Here is an 18,710-nt window from a genome sequence, read left to right as displayed (position 1 = left end):
CTTAATAATATATTGATAGTATGATGGAACATTTACTTTTATTAGTATATGTCCCTTGTTTTCTTGATTCTGCCATGGATAATTTCTGATTTCAATAATAAGGTTTTTGAAAAAAATATGTAATACCTTTGAGGTTTTATGCATTGAGTTAATATTAATAGTAAACACTGCTACTGCTGTTGCTAAGTCGCTTCAGTCGTGTCCGACTCTGTGCGACCCCATTGATGGCAGCCCACCAGGCTCCCCCGTCCCTGGGATTCTCCAGGCAAGAACACTGGAGTGGGCTGCCATTTCCTTCTCCAATGCATGAAAGTGAAGTCGCTCAGTTGTGTCCGGTCTTCGCGACCCTGCAGCCTACCAGGTTCCTCCGTTCATGGGATTTTTCCAGGCAAGAGTACTGGAGTGGGGTGCCATCGCCTTCTCCAATAGTAAACACAGTGCTACTTATTACTGAGCCATCATTGGTTTAAAGGACTAAAGTTATTACAGGAGTCATTACTGGTGTGAAGGACAAAAGCAATATAACCCTTGTGCTCCAGGAAGATGACAAATTTGGGAGCAGAAAGTTCAGACTCAAATTACATTTGTTTCATCATTTTCTTGGGTGGAGGGAGAGAGATGCGGATCTCCCTGTAATACTGATTTGAGTGGTCAGGAATGGGGCAAGAATATTAGAAATATACCAGATGAAAATCCTTCAAATAAATGACCTTATTACCCTCCTGACGTATATAATCAGCATGGAGCAAAGAGAAATGATTGTGCTTTGGAACTCAAGTGTGTGAATTTGAGGAAAGCTACCAGAGGAATCCAATAATCCATATTACTTGCTTTCTCCCCCTGAATGTTTTACACTAGAAATTAGAGAAGTTCCAGGTTACTTGCCTCCAGTAAGGTTACAAACATTTTTTAAAAGGAAGGTGTTAGGAACAGCAGAATTAAATGGTATATCTATGGTGGCAGGGAGAAACTCATGTTTGAGGACAAATATGGTGTTTATGTTATGATTCCCTAAGACTCAAACATTTGGTATTTCTGAATTTTTCTAGAGATACTGAAGTTTTCAAATCGTGTCTATAGTAAAATATATTACATCCAAGTTGATATCTAATGATTTAATAATATTTAAATATTAAAAAATTAAGACACATAAAAGGTACAGCTTCTGTAACCATGCAAATTCATGAAATTCTTGATGCAATCCTGGTTTTTAGTAAGTAAACTTTGTACTTGTGGAAACTGCATTTATTCAGCCTTGACATTAGGAAAGTAAGCAAATTAGTTCAGTGCCAAAGAGATGGCTCATCTAGGCTGGAGTGAGTGGATGTGCTTTCCCAATGCCTATATTCCTGGAGAATTTTTGCAGTGACAGAATTTGGCTCATGTCAACTGTAGAGAAAGGTGGGGGAGACCATTTAGTACCTAAATATAGGGCTGGGCACCCATGCAGTTGGCAGGAGGAGGTGAGACTTCTTTGGAAGATGGCCTGGCTGGCTTTAATGTGACAAAGCCTTTCAAAGTTAAACAAATATTTATTGAACACCTACGACTGCAAAGCTTTGAGTTCTTTGGGGAATTAAGAAACAGATAAACAAGGTCCCTGTCCTCAAAGAGGTGTCATTCTAGCCCAGGAATCAATCATGAACCCTGAAAATTGATATAAAGCAGAAGGCAGCATCACAGGAGAGACCCAGAGTGGGGATGACTGAGGAGTCAGAATAAACCAAGAAGGTTCTGTGGAGAAGGGGCTGTCCTGGAAGCCCGCAGGAAGGCTGAGGGATTCTGACCCACAAAGGGCAGGTGAAGGGCATTCTGAGTGGGGAAAACTTCAGGCAGTAGCTACGGCAGGAAACTGCAGATCCTATTTGGAAAACTTTAAATAGCCATTCTGAGTAAAACACAGAGAGCCTTGAAATTAGAGGGTGGGCAGAAGGTGATCTAGAGGGTGATCTCACAGGTAAAATCAGAGCAATTGGCAGTGGACAGGTTAAGGCCTTCGCTGGTCTGTGCCACGAATCTCCCAAGATTTGACACTCAGCTTGGTGTATGACAGCTCCATTGAAGAAACCTGTGACCTCTGGAAGCCACAAGGCAAGAAGACTCTGATCCCAAAATGCTAGTTCTGCCAGTCTCTCAGACTGCTTTGCCCTGACTCTGTTGTAGTGACCCAGGTAACTCAAAAGGGGGAGGATGCCAGGGAGGGTGATGGGGACAGAAACTGAAGGCAAATGACAACTGATCACCACCCCCTCTGTCGTCGTGCCCCTCCATGCAGCTGCCAAGAAGCCCAGGAGGTGTGTTGAGGGGGGGCACCTGAAAATAATGGAGCAGGGCAGCATGTTTTTACAAGAAGGGAAAGCCACTCCTCCACATCGAGAAGTTTAACAAAGAAATAACTGAACTAAGAATTTCTGATCCTACCGGGCAATAAGAGATCATCCACAAAAGCAGTTATAAATTTAAAATTTCACAGCATTCATGTAATAGGGTTAATATTCTCTGGATGAACTTTTCTATTTTTGCCTGTCTTCCCTTATTTTTGCTGCTTAATATGTTTTTTCTTTTCTTTTTTTTTTTTTTTTGGCCACATCATGTGGCCTGTGGTATCTTAGCTCCCAGACTGGTGATTGAACCTGGGTCCTTGCAGTGAAAGCACTGCGTTCTAACCACTGGACAACTAGGGAATTCCCTTGAATTTCAATTGGTTTCTATCTTGTAAAAGCTTTTTATAACCAACCATGTAGTAATCAAAGACACTAAAATATATAGTGCTGCTATGTTGTAAGCATTCAGGGGATCCTGGATAAAACACAGTAAAAACCCATTTTTTAAAAATATAAAAACCACATTATTTTAAAATATAATTTTAGATATTCTGCAGATTTGGCAACTGGCTCGCATTTCCTGTCTAGCCCCTACTTGAGAACAAGGCAGGGATAAGGGTCATGAAAGTGAAAGTCGTTCAGTTGTGTCTGACTCTTTGCGACTCCATGGACTATCGTCTGCCAGGCTCCTCTGTCCACGGAATTCTCCAGACAAGAATACTGGAATGGCTAGCCATTCCCTGCTCCAGGGGATCTTCCTGACCCAGGGATCAAACCCAGTCTCCTGCATTGCAGGTGGATTCTTTACAGTCTGAGCCACCAAGGAAGCCCCAAGGGTCAGAGGTGGGGGTCAAAGGTCTATGCTACGGTGGGGAAGGGGATCTTGGAATGGAGGTCAAGGTCATGAAGCTGAAGGAAAGTCATGGGAAGTTGTTTCAGAAAGAAGGGTGAAGAGTGAGTCTCTAGTCGTCAGTATTCTCCTAGCTGAATTTTTGAATCTGGCCAACACACTGGTACATCTCTGGGATCGGTGATCTTGTCCTGCTGCCTCTGGATTCAGAATTATCCCTACCAATATTTAAGTTGGCGTCAATCACCACCACCAGGTGGCACCAAATCACAGCTGAGTTGGGCATGAATTTAGGTAGGGCAGCTAGGCTCCCCAAATTCCTCACCAGCTAGGTCTGTATGAGTCATTTGTTTGCTAATCTTAAAAAACAAATTGTGACCTCATATTTCACATGGCTGAATTTTTTGGATTTCACTTATCCAATTACTAATAATTGAGGAAAGTATTCTCTTTGTAAACTAAATACCAAAGGATACTAAATTAGACATTGTGCTAATTGCTTTACAGACATTAGCTTGTTTAATTCCTTCAACAAACTATGAGGAATAATATGAAACTGTTTTTAAGAGGCAAAAGTTCTCATATTCACATTTTCACACAGTTGAATCTAATATTTACTAACTATTCCTTTGGTGCTGGAGCTCTATGTATACTTCGTAGCTTGAGCTTATTAATTGTATGATTCCCACTTTCATTATGTATATTTTATGTCTGCTTGACTTTTCTTTCAATTTCTGAAAGATGTGGCTAAAATCTTTTAACTATAATTTGATGTATTCCTTTCTCTGCTACTTTTTTCAGTTGTTCCTTTGTATATTTTGAGGCTGTATTGATAGGTGCATACATGTTTTTGATGGTTGTATCTTCTTGCTCTATTATTCCTTTCAGCAGCATATGACCTTCTTTGTCCATTATATATTTTTTGCCTTATATCCTATATTGTCAGATACTAATATTCTTTCTCTTTTTTATCCTTTTGGTTCATATTTTTCCCTTTTATTTTCAATCTTTCTCTGTCTTTTGTTTTTAAGTTTCTCTTTTAGACAGCTTATTGGATAGTGCTTTTTAACTGAATCTGAGATTCTATTTTTTTAATTGGTGAATTTAAATAATTTATTATAATTCATTCTAATATAAATACTAATATATTTATATCCATTCTATATTTTTCACTTTTTACACATTTTATACTTCTTTTCCCTTTTTTGCTCTATTTTTTAAGAATTGAGGTACAAATACATATAAGATTAGTTTCAGGTACAACATAATGATTAGATATTTGTATATACTGAGGGATGATTACCACAATAAATCTAGTTAACATCCATCAGCACATATAGTTACAAATTTTTTTAGGATTTACTCTGTTGGCAACTTTCAAACATGCAACACAGTATTATTAACTATAGGTCACCATGCTATACATTACCTCCCCATGCTTACTTTATAACTGTAAGTTTGTGTCTTTTGACCACCTTCATTCATTCCCCTCTTCCCTCCATCCAAAATCCTGCTGCTGGCAAACACCAATCTGTTCTATGAATCTATGAGTTCAGTTTTTTTCAGATACCATATATCAAGTGGGATCTTACAGTATTTATCTTTCTAAGGGTGTGCACGTGCTAAGTTGCTTCATTGGTGTCTGACTCTTTGAGACCCCACGGACTGCAGCCCACCAGGTTCCTCTGTCCATTGAATTCTCCAGGCAAGAATACTGGAGTGGGTTGCCTTTTCCTCCTTCAGGGGATCTTCCTGACCCAGGGATCAAATCCACATCTCTTAGGTCTCCTGCATTAGCAGGCAGGTTCTTTACCCCTAGAACCACCTGGTAAGCCCCCTCTTCTATTGGGTAGGGTTCTTTCTGTTTGTTTGGCTTAAATGTTGAGCATTCCAGTTTGGCTGGAATCTGTCTTACTTCAAAGTTCATGTTTTGTCTTTTGTACCACACCACGAATTAGATGTCAATGGAACCTTAGAAATTTGTTATCTACCCACTGGATCTAAAACTGGTGTGTGTGTGAAAATTACTTGGAAATTTATGAAAAACACTGATCCTGGACCTCCTCTTTAGATTCAGCTCAGTAGGTCTGGGTAAAGTCCTGATTCTACAGCAAGTCCCAGATTTTGATGCCGGTTCACAGACCACAACATAGGAAAACCGTTCCCATCCAACCCCATCTTTACACCTGTCTTGGCCTTTAAATATTGCTTTTTAAAGATACACCCTCGGGTGGGCTCTATCACCTCCCTTCTAGATCTTTTCTCACCTTATATTGTCCTATATGTTAGAAGAATTCTCTAGATCTACTTTAGATATTCTAGAGTTTCCAATCCATTGCTCCTTTACTATTACTCCATTTTACTTGCTTGTTTCATCATTATAAAAACATATTCAACATTTCTTGGGAGTGCCCTGGCAGCCCAGTGGTTAAGACTTGGCATTTTCACTGCTATGGGCCCACGTTCCATCCCTGGTCAGGGAACTAAGATCCTGCAAGCCGCGTGGCATGGCCAATAAAATAAAATAATTAAAAAAATAGTATTCCCTTTAACAGCATTTACTGACTATCAACCTCTGTAATAGGTACAAAGACACTTTCAGGCACTCTGCAGCTACTTCACTAGCAAGCATGACTATCTCCATTTCTACCAGAAAGTACAATAAAGCTTGGAGAATTTGCCTAGTATCACATTCAATGGAAAAGCTAGTATTTGAACCCAGATCTGTCTATTCTATTTGTCACAGCCCACTTGCCTTCAAAGAGACTCTGGTCCACAGAAGCCTACAATACAGTGGGGAAAGACACAAATAATCTCCCTTTCTGATCATGCTTGTATCCACGATAGTGATTTGCACATAACACTTAATATACATCAGTGAAAAGAAAACATGAATTTATCCTTGGTTTCTTACTTTTTGTTTTTTTTTTTTCTTCTACTTATGGTCAGGGGAATCACAATCTGGTAAAACAAGAAATAAAGAGGACTATTTGGGACTTCCTTGGGGGTTCAGTGGTTAAGATTCCAGTGCTTCTGATACAAGTGGGACTGGTTCAATCCATGTTTGGTAAGCCAAGATCCCACATGCTGCATGGGACAGTCAACAAAAAGAGAGAGAGAGAACTGTTCGGAAAAAGACAAACTCAGAGACAAAACAGAAAGAACAGTCTGTGTCATACAGAGAATTTCTTCCTCTGAACAGCTACTATAATAGGTCATCAAAGTCCCATTATGTGAAAATATCCATTATAATAAGCTAGGGCTACTTCCATTTTGAACTCTTTATTTTTCTAATTAATTCACTAAAAGTCTTTAAGAGATACAAAAAAGTAATATCAGTACTATTTTCTCCTTCCTGGACTCAGTTTTATAAAACTGATGTTGAACATAATAGAGTAAGCAAATATATGTAATTGTAGAAATTATTGCTTGGAATTTGCATATGAAATATACACCTTTTACTGCCTCTTGTTGGCATTGTTAACTCTATTACAAATAGTACAGCTGACACACTGGAAACAGAAAGCTCTTTTTGATGGGCAAAAATGGAAGACTGCTAAGAATGGAATAAGTGTTAGCACACAATGTTTAAGTTGGTAAGCTTTCATTACAACTAGTCAAGAGGGAAAGTGGTTTATTAACTAATCATAGACTTGCTTAAGAATCCAATCATATAGAAAAACTTATGTTAAGCTTCCTAAAAACCTATATTTATGCTACTATTTAGGTAAACAAGAAATACATCCAGTCTATAAACATAGTTGAATAATGTTAATGGGCACTTTTAAGAAAATTAAGCTTTTCCTTTTGGATTAATTGCATATACAGTAAGGTAAAGGAAGTAACAGGACTGAGATATAACACTGGAGAGTACAGTTTATATTTATACCACTCTTGAAGATAAAGCTTACATTAGGTCATTTTGCTGAAATTATCTACTAGAATTTGAAAATTTTAAAATTATTTGAAAAACTTTAACCACTGAGAAAGAACAAAAAGATGCCATTCATTGTGACTGCATGACCATAAAAATTATAATTAATAGGACAGTATTTTTGCTGGTGTTTTACATTGCTTGAGGGCAAAAAAAAATCAATCACTGCTACCATGCAGGCTGTTTCAATCATTACAAGGTATAGGTACAAAGACTAGTGATGACTTTTGTAAATGACATTTGCAGACATCGTTATATTTTTATGGGCTGTAATAATTTGGTTTTCGAAAGTTTCAGGTTAATTTGTTTTGTTTTGTTACAGATGTAAAGCAATTATGACACAGAAATTCAATGTTGAACTACTCATCCGGATGACAGGAGAGGTGAGGGGGCTAGGGACAAAATTTTCTTCCTACACATTTGTTTTTAGCTATTATATTTGCCTGAGTGCATTGGTACCATAGTGACAGCTTAGCAACAGCTAGATACAAATTAAGGCAATGTGTCATGCTAGCTTCTGATCATAAAAAGTTTGTAGGTAGGACACAGGGAAGAAAAATATAGATGTTTAGATATTTAATGGTTTAATCAAAAAGAGACTTGCTCTATTACCTGTCCTTGTCCATCTCTTCATCTTCTATCTCTGAATCTCTCTATAAAGAGATAAGGATCTAAAAAAGAATCCCAAACAAACCTCTGTGTTTAAATTGATGTAATAAAACAAAAATCAAACCTTTCCTAAATATGAAATAAAACACAATTTAATCTTTCTTAAATAGGTCACAGTGTGTGCATGGAAAAAAAAAATTAATCTCTCAGTCATGTCTGACTCTTTGCACTCCCATGGACTGTAACGCACCATGCTCCTCTGTCCATGGAATTCTCCAAGCTGTCTTCCCGACCCAGGGATCGAACCTGAGTCTCCTGCATTGCAGGCAGATTCTTTCCCATCTGAGCCACAAGTGTTTTGCAAAGATGTTTCCAAAGAGTTTTTTTCATACTAATGGACATGTGATTTCCATTGATGGCTATTAGAAGAACAAAGTTACACAAAATGTAAATACCTTTGGACCAGCAGACTTAAGATGACATGATGGATACTGTCATTTTTAAAGTCAACATATGATCTGATATCTTTCATTATCTTTATTATAATTTATATGTAAAAACAGAGAAAGTAAAATAATTTGAAAAGAAGAATATAACCTTTGGAAAGCCAGAAGTAAATAAAACCACCTTGATTTTCAGAACTACTAATTTTATTTCAAATAGCCTGAAATGGTAAAATACAGGTTAAAGCATATAGTTGTTGGCTAGCTAAACAGAGATGGCAAACACACTTCAAGCTGATACAGTAACAGTGCCTGCCTGGAGAGCTGTGTTGAGAATTCTGAGGTTCTGTAGGAAAAGGGCTGTGAATGAAGAGTGAATGTCTGTTAGACCTGAGAAGGAGACTAAAGGGTAAAAGACCTGGTAAGGGGCATGTGGGGAGGTGGAAAGGAAGAAGGGTTAGCTCACAGCACACAAATAAAGGCTTTACATTTATTTTAAGTCTTATTTTTTATATTATAATGGGTGTAAATCTTACATGTAATGCTATAATATATATATATATATATATATATGGTATGCTATAAAAGTTTAAAAACTCATTTGTAGTTAAATTACCTAATGTTAGCTTTGTGGGGAAAAAATATGTTCCTGGACAATGTGTGTGTTCATTCTGTGGCTTCCACAGCTTGTGGCAGGCTGCTGAGTATACCTGGGAGTCTCTGAACCCCATTTAGGGATGCCCACACCTGGAAGGGTGATAGAAATGAAACCATTTAAATTTGTGCATGATAATGGAAGACTCAGAGAAGTAAATTAACCTGCTTGTCAATGGCAGAGCTGGGATTTGAAGACTCTAAAGCCCAATTTCTTAACAAAGACTCATTTATATTCTTCTAAAGACAAGTACCAGGATTCCCTGGGATTCAGGGTTTGGTGTTAAATTACTGATCTGAAAAAGAATTTTGGGGGCTATAGGAGACCATATGGTAACTAGTAAGTTGGCAATTTCAGTACTGCTGGTTAAAGAAAAGCATGGTTTCCATTTGGGGTGATGAAAATTTATAGAAATAGTGGTGATGATTGCAAAACAGTATGAATGTAATTAATGTCACTAAAATGAAAACTTTAAATTATTGTAATGGCCCATATCATTATATATATATATATATATATATAGATAGATAGATAAAACCACAATAAAAAAGAAAATCATGATTCATGGATTAGAAGATTAAAATCATTAAATGGCAATTATCTGAAAATTCTTAAAGAGATGGGATTACCAGATCACCTGACCTGCTTCCTGAGAAATCTGTATGCAGGTAAGGAAGAGACAGTTAGAACTGGACATGGAAAAACAGACTGGTTCCAAATAGGGAAAGGAGTACGTCAAGGCTGTATATTGTCACCTTGCTTATTTAACTTCTATGCAGAGTACATCATGAGAAACGCTGGGCTGGATGAAGCACAAGCTGGAATCAAGATTGCCAGGAGAAATATCAATAACCTCAGATATGCAGATGACACCACCATTATGGCAGAAAGCTAAGAAGAACTAAAGAGCTTCCTGATGAAAGTGAAAGAGGAGAATGAAAAAGTTGGCTTAAAGCTCAACATTCAGAAAACTACGTTCATGGCATCTGGTCCCATCAGTTCATGGCAAGTAGATGGGGAAACTGTGGAAACAGACAGACTTTATTTTGAGGGGCTCCAAAATCACTGCAGATGGTGACTGCAACCATGAAATTAAAAGACGCTTACTCCTTGGAAGGAAAGTTATGACCAACCTAGAAGGCATACTAAAAAGCAGAGACATTACTTTGCCAACAAAGGTCCATCTAGTCAAAGCTATGGTTTTTCTAGTAGTTGTGTATGGATGTGAGAGTTGAATTATAAAGAAAGCTGAGCCCTGAAGAATTGATGCTTTTGAAGTGTGGTGTTGGAGAAGACTCTTGAGAGTCCCTTGGACTGCAAGGAGATCCAACCAGTCCATCCTAAAGGAAATCAGTCCTGAATATTCATTGGAAGGACTGATGCTGAAGCTGAAGCGCCAATACTTTGGCCATCTGATGCAAAGAACTGACTCATTTGAAAAGACCCTGATGCTGGGAAAGATTGAAGGCGGGAGGAGAAGGGGATGACAAAGGATGAGATGGTTGGATGGCATCACTGACTCAATGGACACGAGTTTGAGTAAACTCTGGGAGTTGGTGATGGACAGGGAAGGCTGCCATGCTCCAGTCCATGGGGTCACAAAGAGTTGGACATGACTGAGTGACTGAACTGAACTGATCTGAAATTAGATCTATATACTCAATGCAATCCCTATCAAAATCCCAGCAGACTCTTTTGTAGAAAATGACAAGTTGATCCTAAAGTTTTTAAGAAATGCAAAGAACCCGGAGTGGCCAAAACAATTCTGAAAAAGAACTACAAGTATAAATGGGGAAATCTGAATAAGATTGATGGATTGCATCGATGTCAACACTCTGGTTGTGATGTTATCCTATAGTTTTATAATATGCTACCATGAGGGAAAATGGCAAAGGGTACACAGAATCTCTCTGTATTATTTCTTATGACTACTTGTGAATGGGGTGACAGAGGATGAGATGGTTGGATGGCATCACTGACTCAATGGACATGAGTTTGAGCAAACTCCATGAGCTAGTGAAGGACAGGGAAGCCTGTTATGCTACAGACCATGGGGTCACAAAGAGTTGAACATGACTGAGTGACTGAACAACAACTTGTGAATCTACAATTATCTTAAAATTAACAGTTTATTTACAATTAAGCTGCAGGACTTCTACTTTCCAATTTAAAAATGTAATAGAAAGCTACAGTAATCAAGGATTGTGGTATTGGCATAAGGACAGACACAGAGATCAATGGAATAGAACTGGCAGTCCAGAAGCAAGCCCTTAGATTTAGGGTCAACTGATGGAACAACAGACTGCTTCCAAATAGGAAAAGGAGTACATCAAGGCTGTATATGGTCACCCTGTTTATTTAACTTCTATGCAGAGTACATCATGAGAAACGCTGGACTGGAAGAAACACAAGCTGGAATCAAGATTGCCGAGAGAAATATCAATAACCTCAGATATGCAGATGACACCACCCTTATGGCAGAAAGCGAAGAGGAACTGAAGAGCTTCCTGATGAAAGTGAAAGAGGAGAGTGAAAAAGTTGGCTTAAAGCTCAACGTTCAGAAAATGAAGATCATGGCATCTGGTCCCATCACTTCATGGGAAATAGATGGGGAAACAGTATCAGACTTTATTTTTTGGGGCTCCAAAATCACTGCAGATGGTGACTGCAGCCATGAAATTAAAAGACGCTTACTCCTTGGAAGGAAAGTAATGACCAACCTAGATAGCATATTCAAAAGCAGAGACATTACTTTGCCGACTAAGGTCCATCTAGTCAAGGCTATGGTTTTTCCTGTGGTCGTGTATGGATGTGAGAGCTGGACTGTGAAGAAGGCTGAGCGCCAAAGAATTGATGCTTTTGAACTGTGGTGTTGGAGAAGACTCTTGAGAGTCCCTTGGACTGCAAGGAGATCCAACCAGTCCGTTCTGAAGGAGATCAGCCCTGGGATTTCTTTGGAAGGAATGATGCTAAAGCTGAAACTCCAGTACTTTGGCCACCTCATGCGAAGACTTGACTCATTGGAAAAGACGCTGATGCTGGGAGGGATTGGGGGCAGGAAGAGAAGGGAACAACAGAGGATGAGATGGCTGGATGTCATCACTGACTCGATGGATGTGAGTCTGAGTGAACTCTGGGAGATGGTGATGGACAGCGAGGCCTGGCGTGCTGTGATTCATGGGGTCGCAAAGAATCGGACACAACTGAGTGACTGAACTGAACTGAACTGATTTTCTATAAAGTTGTCAAAGGAACTCAAAGGAGGAAAGAATTATCTTTTCAACCAATGGTTCTAGAACAACTGGATATCCACATACAAAACTAATTAATTTAGTCCAGTGGTTTTCGATGGGGAAGATTTTGGCTTCCCAAAGTCAGGGAGCATTTGGCAATTTCTGGAGATGATTCTGGTTGTCACAGCTAGGGGCAGGATGCTGCTGGCATTTAGTGGGTAGAGGCCAGAGATGCTGCTAAAACCTCCAACAATGCAAAGGCAACCCTCACAGCAAAGAATGGCCCAGAGCAATGTGTCAGCGGTGCTGAGGATGAGACACCCCCATTTAAACCTTTACCTCATACCATATACAAAAACTAACTAAAAATGGATTACAGACTTCAATGTAGGAGCCAAAACTATAAAGCTCTAAGAAAAGAACATTGGAGAAAATCTTTGTGACTTTGGGTCAGGCAAAGATCACTTAGATATGACATGAAAGGTATGATCTATAGATGAAAAAAACTGATAAAGTGGATTTCATTAAAATTAAAGACATTGCACTTCAAAAGAAATCATTATGAAAATGAATTTAAGCCATAGATTGGGAGCAAGTACTTGCACATCATATATCAGATAAAGGACTTATATTCAGAATACGTAAAAAAATGTTTATAACAATAATAAGATAAAGAACCTAATTAACAAATAGGCAAAAGATCTCAATAGACAGAAGATATATAAATGACTAACAAGCTCGTAAGAAGCTTAAACATCATTAGTCACTAGAAAAATGCAAGCAAAAATCACGAGATAATACTCTCATTCCTACTAGAATAGCTATAATAAAAAAGGGAACACCAAGAGTTGGCAAGGATGTGAAGAAATCAGAACCCGCATGTGTTGGAAAGGTAAAATGATACCTTTGGAAAACAGTCTGGCAATTTCTAAAAAGTTATACATAAATTTATCATAAATTTTACTCCTGAGGATCTCCTCAAGAGCAATGGAAACTTTTGTCTACACAATGACCTGTACACAAGGATTCACAACAGCATTATTCATAACAGGTGAGCAGCAGAAATAACCCAAATGCCAATCAACTAGGAAATGGATAAAGGAATATAATGTATCTGTACAATGGAATATTATTTAGCAATAAATGAATGAAATAATGATTAATTCCACAACATAGATAAACCTCAAAAACATTGTGCCAAGTGACAGAAGCCAGATGCAAAAGACTAAGTATTGTAAAACTCCATTTACATCAAATGTCCAAAGAAGGCAGACCTATAGAGACAGAGAGTAGATTAGTGGCTGCCTAGGACTGGGGACGGGAGGAAGGGTTGACTGCAAATGGGCACAAAGGATCTTTAAAAACGGAATTGTGGTGATGCTTACACAACTCTGCAAATTTACTGAAAATCACTGAATCGTATCCCTATACTAGATGGACTTCATGATGTGTAAATTTTACTTCAATAAAGTTGCTTTTAAAAATGTAATGAAAGCAATTTTAAATTTTCAAAAAAGAGGATAAAAAGAAAGAGAAGGACAAAGCCGCATAAATAGGCAGCAATTGGGAAGTTCACAATTAACTTGATCATATTCCATGTACACAAGTTAAGTAACTGCAATTCACGATATAAGGCAGGAGGCAGGCGGGGGACTTCACTGAAATGTGGAAAGTGACGAGTGATGCAAATAGTAAAGTTATGAAGACTAACTTAAGGAAAGAAAGGTTGCAGGTATAGCTTAATTCTTTGAGAATGATACTGTTTTCTCATCCATTTGAAGGCTTTCAAAAAATAGGATTCAAACAAAACATAACAATACAAAACACAGTAAGCTCATGCTGTCACAGCATGAAAGACTTAAGTCAGATAAAGGTTATTTTGTTTCCCGTCAAACAAACCTGAGGAGTTTCCTTCTCCTAAGTCTTTGAAGAAGCAAAGATAGCTTATCAATTCTTAGAAAATGATTTCTACATGGTCTTGGCCAAGAGCAGAACCTACCACAAGTGCCCAAGGGCCTTTTCTGTCCTGGGAGATAGTTAGCTTCAGTGACAAGGAAGAAGTCTTCCTCCAGAAGTGTGGCTTACTGAGAACTTGCAGTGAAGCAAGAGGAAAATGCACGGAGGTGTCAGTCTATTTTGAGCGTCATCTTGAAGGAATGGGAACCACCAACAGAAAAGATTGCCATTCAGGTTGAAGAGTTTTAAGGGAATTTATGTTACAGCTTTAACCTGCTGCTGTGGAGAACCTGCAGGGGCATTATCTTTCTATGACAGAGGCTTTCTTAGTAGCAGGTTGGGAGGTGGACTTACCATTTACCTCAGAGAAACCAACCAGAATAGAAATTCAAGGTGCCTTGTGTAGAATTTAAGCTACTTATTCACAGTGGTTATGAAGACTGCTTCCCTGGGGGCTCACGTGGTAAAGAATCCTCCTGCAGTGCAGGAGACCCAGGTTCAGTCCCTGGGTTGGGAAGATCCCCTGGAGAAGGAAATGGCAACCCACTCCAGTATTCTGCCTGGGAAATCCCATGAACAGAGGAGCCTAGCGGGCTCTTTGTATTGGGTTGCAAAGAGTTGGATGTGACTGGGCGACTAACACTTTCACTTCACTTCACTGAATTGATACTATTGCATATAATTACAATCAGGCAAAAAAAAAAAAAAAGGCACGGCAGAAAAGGCTGGAAGAAATACAAAGGAAATGGTGATACTGATTATGTGAGCATGGTGAGATTCAGAATAATGTTTTTCTATCTTTCAAATTTTCTTCATAAGTGTTTATTTACTTAAATGCATCAAAAAGTGAAATCTTCCCAACAACAGTCAGGGCAATCGGGAGCCTACTCATCTGCTCACAGGACGCAGTGACAGGTACAATTTCAGTCTTTGCAATGAACAGGCCACATTGAGAGAAAGCTGATAGAGCTTTTCCATGAAAATGGAAATAGCTTCTATGAAAAAGGAATGAAAGCCTGCGAAACTTTCCCTTTCTATGGACAAATAAGAAATATATATTGAAGAAGAACATTCCTCCACCAGCAGAGGCCTAAAACCTAGTACTTCAGAGCTCCAAGGGCAGGCGGGGAGCTAAAAGGAGAGGTGGACCCCTCTGTTCTGGCCCCTCTGGTGTCTCCGCAGGTGACCTTCTTTTTAAAAAGTATGTTACCTCCTTCATGGAAAGGCAGGAACCGTTCTGAAAGAATAAAACAGCTAATTTGAGAAGGGAGTAGTGTGACTGGTAGGAAATGAAGAAAGGGGTAAAAGACTGTCTTGTTAGATTGCTTCATGTTTTAAAAAGAAAGTGCAAATAATTTTATTATTACTAAAAGGTGACTAACAGTAATGGAAACTATTAATAATGGAGTAACAATTGTGTCCTCACAGTTAAACAGACTGAAAAATCAATTCGATCTATCTCCGTCCTTGTGGGTTTTAGCAAAGGTATGGCGTGCCTTCTCCGGACTGAGAGGCAGTCATTCTAAAGATAAATCCCAGAACTTCTATTGGTCAGAAAGGTAAGACCTTAACAAGAGGATCTCACAGTGGGAAGACAAATGAAGGGGCGGAAAGAGTCTTCCAGAAACTAAGAAATCTAGGAAGCAATGTGAAAAGAGTTTTCTGAAAAGCAAGTTTTCTGTATATGTGATGGACCCGCTGCTCAGTTAAGAGTTTTGTTTTTTTTTTTTGTTTTCTTTTGGCAATGAAACTTGGCTTACAGGGTCTAGTTCCCTGACCAAGGGTTGAACTCAGGCCACAGCAGCGAAAGCATCAAGTCCCAACCCCTAGACTGCCAAGGAATTTCTAGTTAGAGTCTTAAAAAAAGTGAGCGAGAAAAACAAGTATCCTTTAGCTGCAATTTTGTTGATTAAACACAATTTTCCCAAACCTTCTTGCCCAGAGAGATCTATATTACAGCAACTTATCAGGTTTTGAAATATCATTAAGGATTATTCAGATTGCTTTCTGGTCACCTAAGTTCATTGTGTTGTGGGTTCTTGGCCTTAAAAAAGGTCTACATCTTTTTGGAGCATTCTGCACTGAAGTATACATGTTTTACCCCAGGTTTATAGGTTTCACCTGCATCCCAGGCCATAGTAATAACATTAATGTAGATAAGAGACAGTCTCAGACTTCAGAGAATGAGACCTGGATCAGGCACACAGTGTAACCCATCATTTATTTTTAGGTGTGACTAGGTAACTACATTATAGGAGCAGAAAAACATGATGCAGATTTAATGTCATCAAGTAAAGCACACAACCAAGTTTAATGGTAGTCATAATCCTTATCTTTTTTCAGAGTAATTAATTTGCAGTTCACTCAGTCATGTCCGACTCTTTGCGACCCCATGGACTGTAGCCCACCAGGCTTCTCCATCCATGGAATTTTCCAGGCATGAGTATTGCAGTGGGTTGCCATTTCCTTCTCCAGGGGATCTTCCAGACCCAGGGATTGAACCCGGGTCTCCTGCACTGCAGGCAGACGCTTTACCATCTGAGCCACCAGGGAATATGGCAAATAACTATCTAATCAGTATCTAATTGATAACTGTTTTTTAGAAACTGTTTTTCTAAGTTGGGGGAATTAAAGGAAGATGACAGTGGCACAGGAAAGTGCTTTGTAGTCCCTGGGGAAATAGAACCTCACATTTTAGAAAAGAATGTCTCTACGGGTGGAACTGAGAGCGAGATGTGTGAGACACCAAAGAAGGGTAGTTGAGAAGAGTGGAAGTGGGTCACAGGTGCTGGGGGGCGAGAGGAAGCTGCAGTTGGCTACGTAAAATTATGTAGGATGGCTGTGTGCAGGGGTATGGCTGTAAATTTTACAGTGAGGCCACCACCTGTGAGCAAGAAGAAGGCATCTCTGTGGAGCAGTGCTGTGAGACCTGATAGATTTAAATATCTTTGAGTATCTGAAGCGCCAGTGCTGGTCCAGATGGTGGGGACCCAGTAGTGAATTCAGTGAATGATGAACTGCAAAGGTTAAACAGTAGCCTGTAAGAAGGTGTACTGCTAATGCTAGGAGGAAAAGAGTGGAGGTGGAAAGATAAACAGGGGAAGTGAGGGATATTTCATTTAAGGGAGAACTGAGCATATTCATAGCCAGCAGAGGAAACCCAAGACTCAAAACCAGAGACATGAGACAGGAGGCTGCAGGCTGAAGATCTTTGGAAAGAGTGTGAATAGATGCATGCGTGCTCAGTCATGTTTGACTCTTTGCAACCCCATGGACTGTAGTCCCACAAGGCTCCTCTGTCCATACAATTCTTCAAGCAAGAATACTGGAGTGGCGTGCCCATTTCCTCCTCCAGGGGATCTTCCCAACCCAGGGATGGAACCCAAGTCTCTGCGCCTTTTGCGTCTCCTGCACTGGCAAGTGGATTCTTTACCACTGCGCCACCTGGGAAGCACCTTTGGAAAGAAGCAGAGTCTTATCTGGAAAGAGAAGCAAAGGAAGAGAGAAAGAGGTGCTGTCTAGAAAGGCTTTAAAGTGGGGAGGGGAGCGTGAAGGCAAGCCAGTCAGGCAGAGGTGGTCCTCTCTGCTGGTTCTGCATCTGTAAATGGGGGAGAAGTCTTAGCCCCAGAGAGTAGCTATGGGATTCGAATAAGATAGCACTGTTGAAGCCTTCAGCAGAGTGCCTGGCATGCCCGCAGAGCCCTCACTAAGCCTGAAGAAAAGACCTACAGGGAGGCAGAAGTCCGGTGGCTCAGGGGCTGAAGTGAGTGAGGTTCGCAAGTCCAGGTGGAAGGAGCAGGACAGTGGCTAACGAATGAATTCTTCCCTCGAGCAGGAGACTGGACGGCGATGCAGAGGGGGAAGGAGGTGGCGCTAAAGTCACCAACTCTGCCTGACAGCGCCCTGGCACCAGGCCAAAGGAGCATCATGAAATGTGTCTCGCCGCGCCCAAATTTCTCCCTAGAGATTGTCCGACATTACAAGGGTTTCGAATGGATGAATAAATAAATATCCCTGAAGAAGGGGAGTGGAGAAGACCATCACTGTTTAATACTTTAGAGTGACTAAGCCAACACAGGAGGTTTAACAAAGGCAGAGCTGTCACTCTACAGTGAGGGCAGAGCTGCTGCTTCCAGGGAGCCAGGACACGAGGTCCAGGAGAGGAAACAGAGGCTGGCAGGGTTTCTGGGAAGATGAGAGGGAGGTAGGAAATGTACCAAAGAAAGCAGAAAGGCGGGTGCTGAAGCGCGTTCAAGACTGTAAGTCACACAACTGGAGAGCTGGGAATTCTTTCGGTCACCTGTGGGGCAGCTGGGCGAGAAGTCAGCCGTTACGTTTCATGCACTCCTTCATCACTTCTCTTTGGGTTTCACCTCTTCCCTGAACCTCACATAGCATCTCTGTTATCTACAGAGTCAGAAATGGGAAATTTTTCGACAATAAAGCAAAGGTGGACGGGACTTCATGTATTTCCCTGTTTAACCTTATTTTACAAAAGCGGAAATAGATGCTCAGAGGGAAGTGCCTTGTTCAAGGTCACACGGGGAACCTGGGGCTCAAGCAAACCTGGAAGAGCCTAGAATCCTGTGCTGTGTTCCCCGGTGCCTGACCATCTGTTTGATAAAACCTACAGCTTGCTGAAGTTCCTGCACAGCCAGAGAACACAAAGCAAGCCTCCTCCTTTGTGGAAGTTAATGATTAAAACC

The sequence above is a fragment of the Oryx dammah genome, unplaced genomic scaffold, assembly GCF_014754425.2.
Source record: "Oryx dammah isolate SB20612 unplaced genomic scaffold, SCBI_Odam_1.1 HiC_scaffold_4, whole genome shotgun sequence".
In the NCBI taxonomy this organism is placed as follows: Eukaryota; Metazoa; Chordata; class Mammalia; order Artiodactyla; family Bovidae; genus Oryx; species Oryx dammah.
This window is presented reverse-complemented; position numbering follows the sequence as displayed.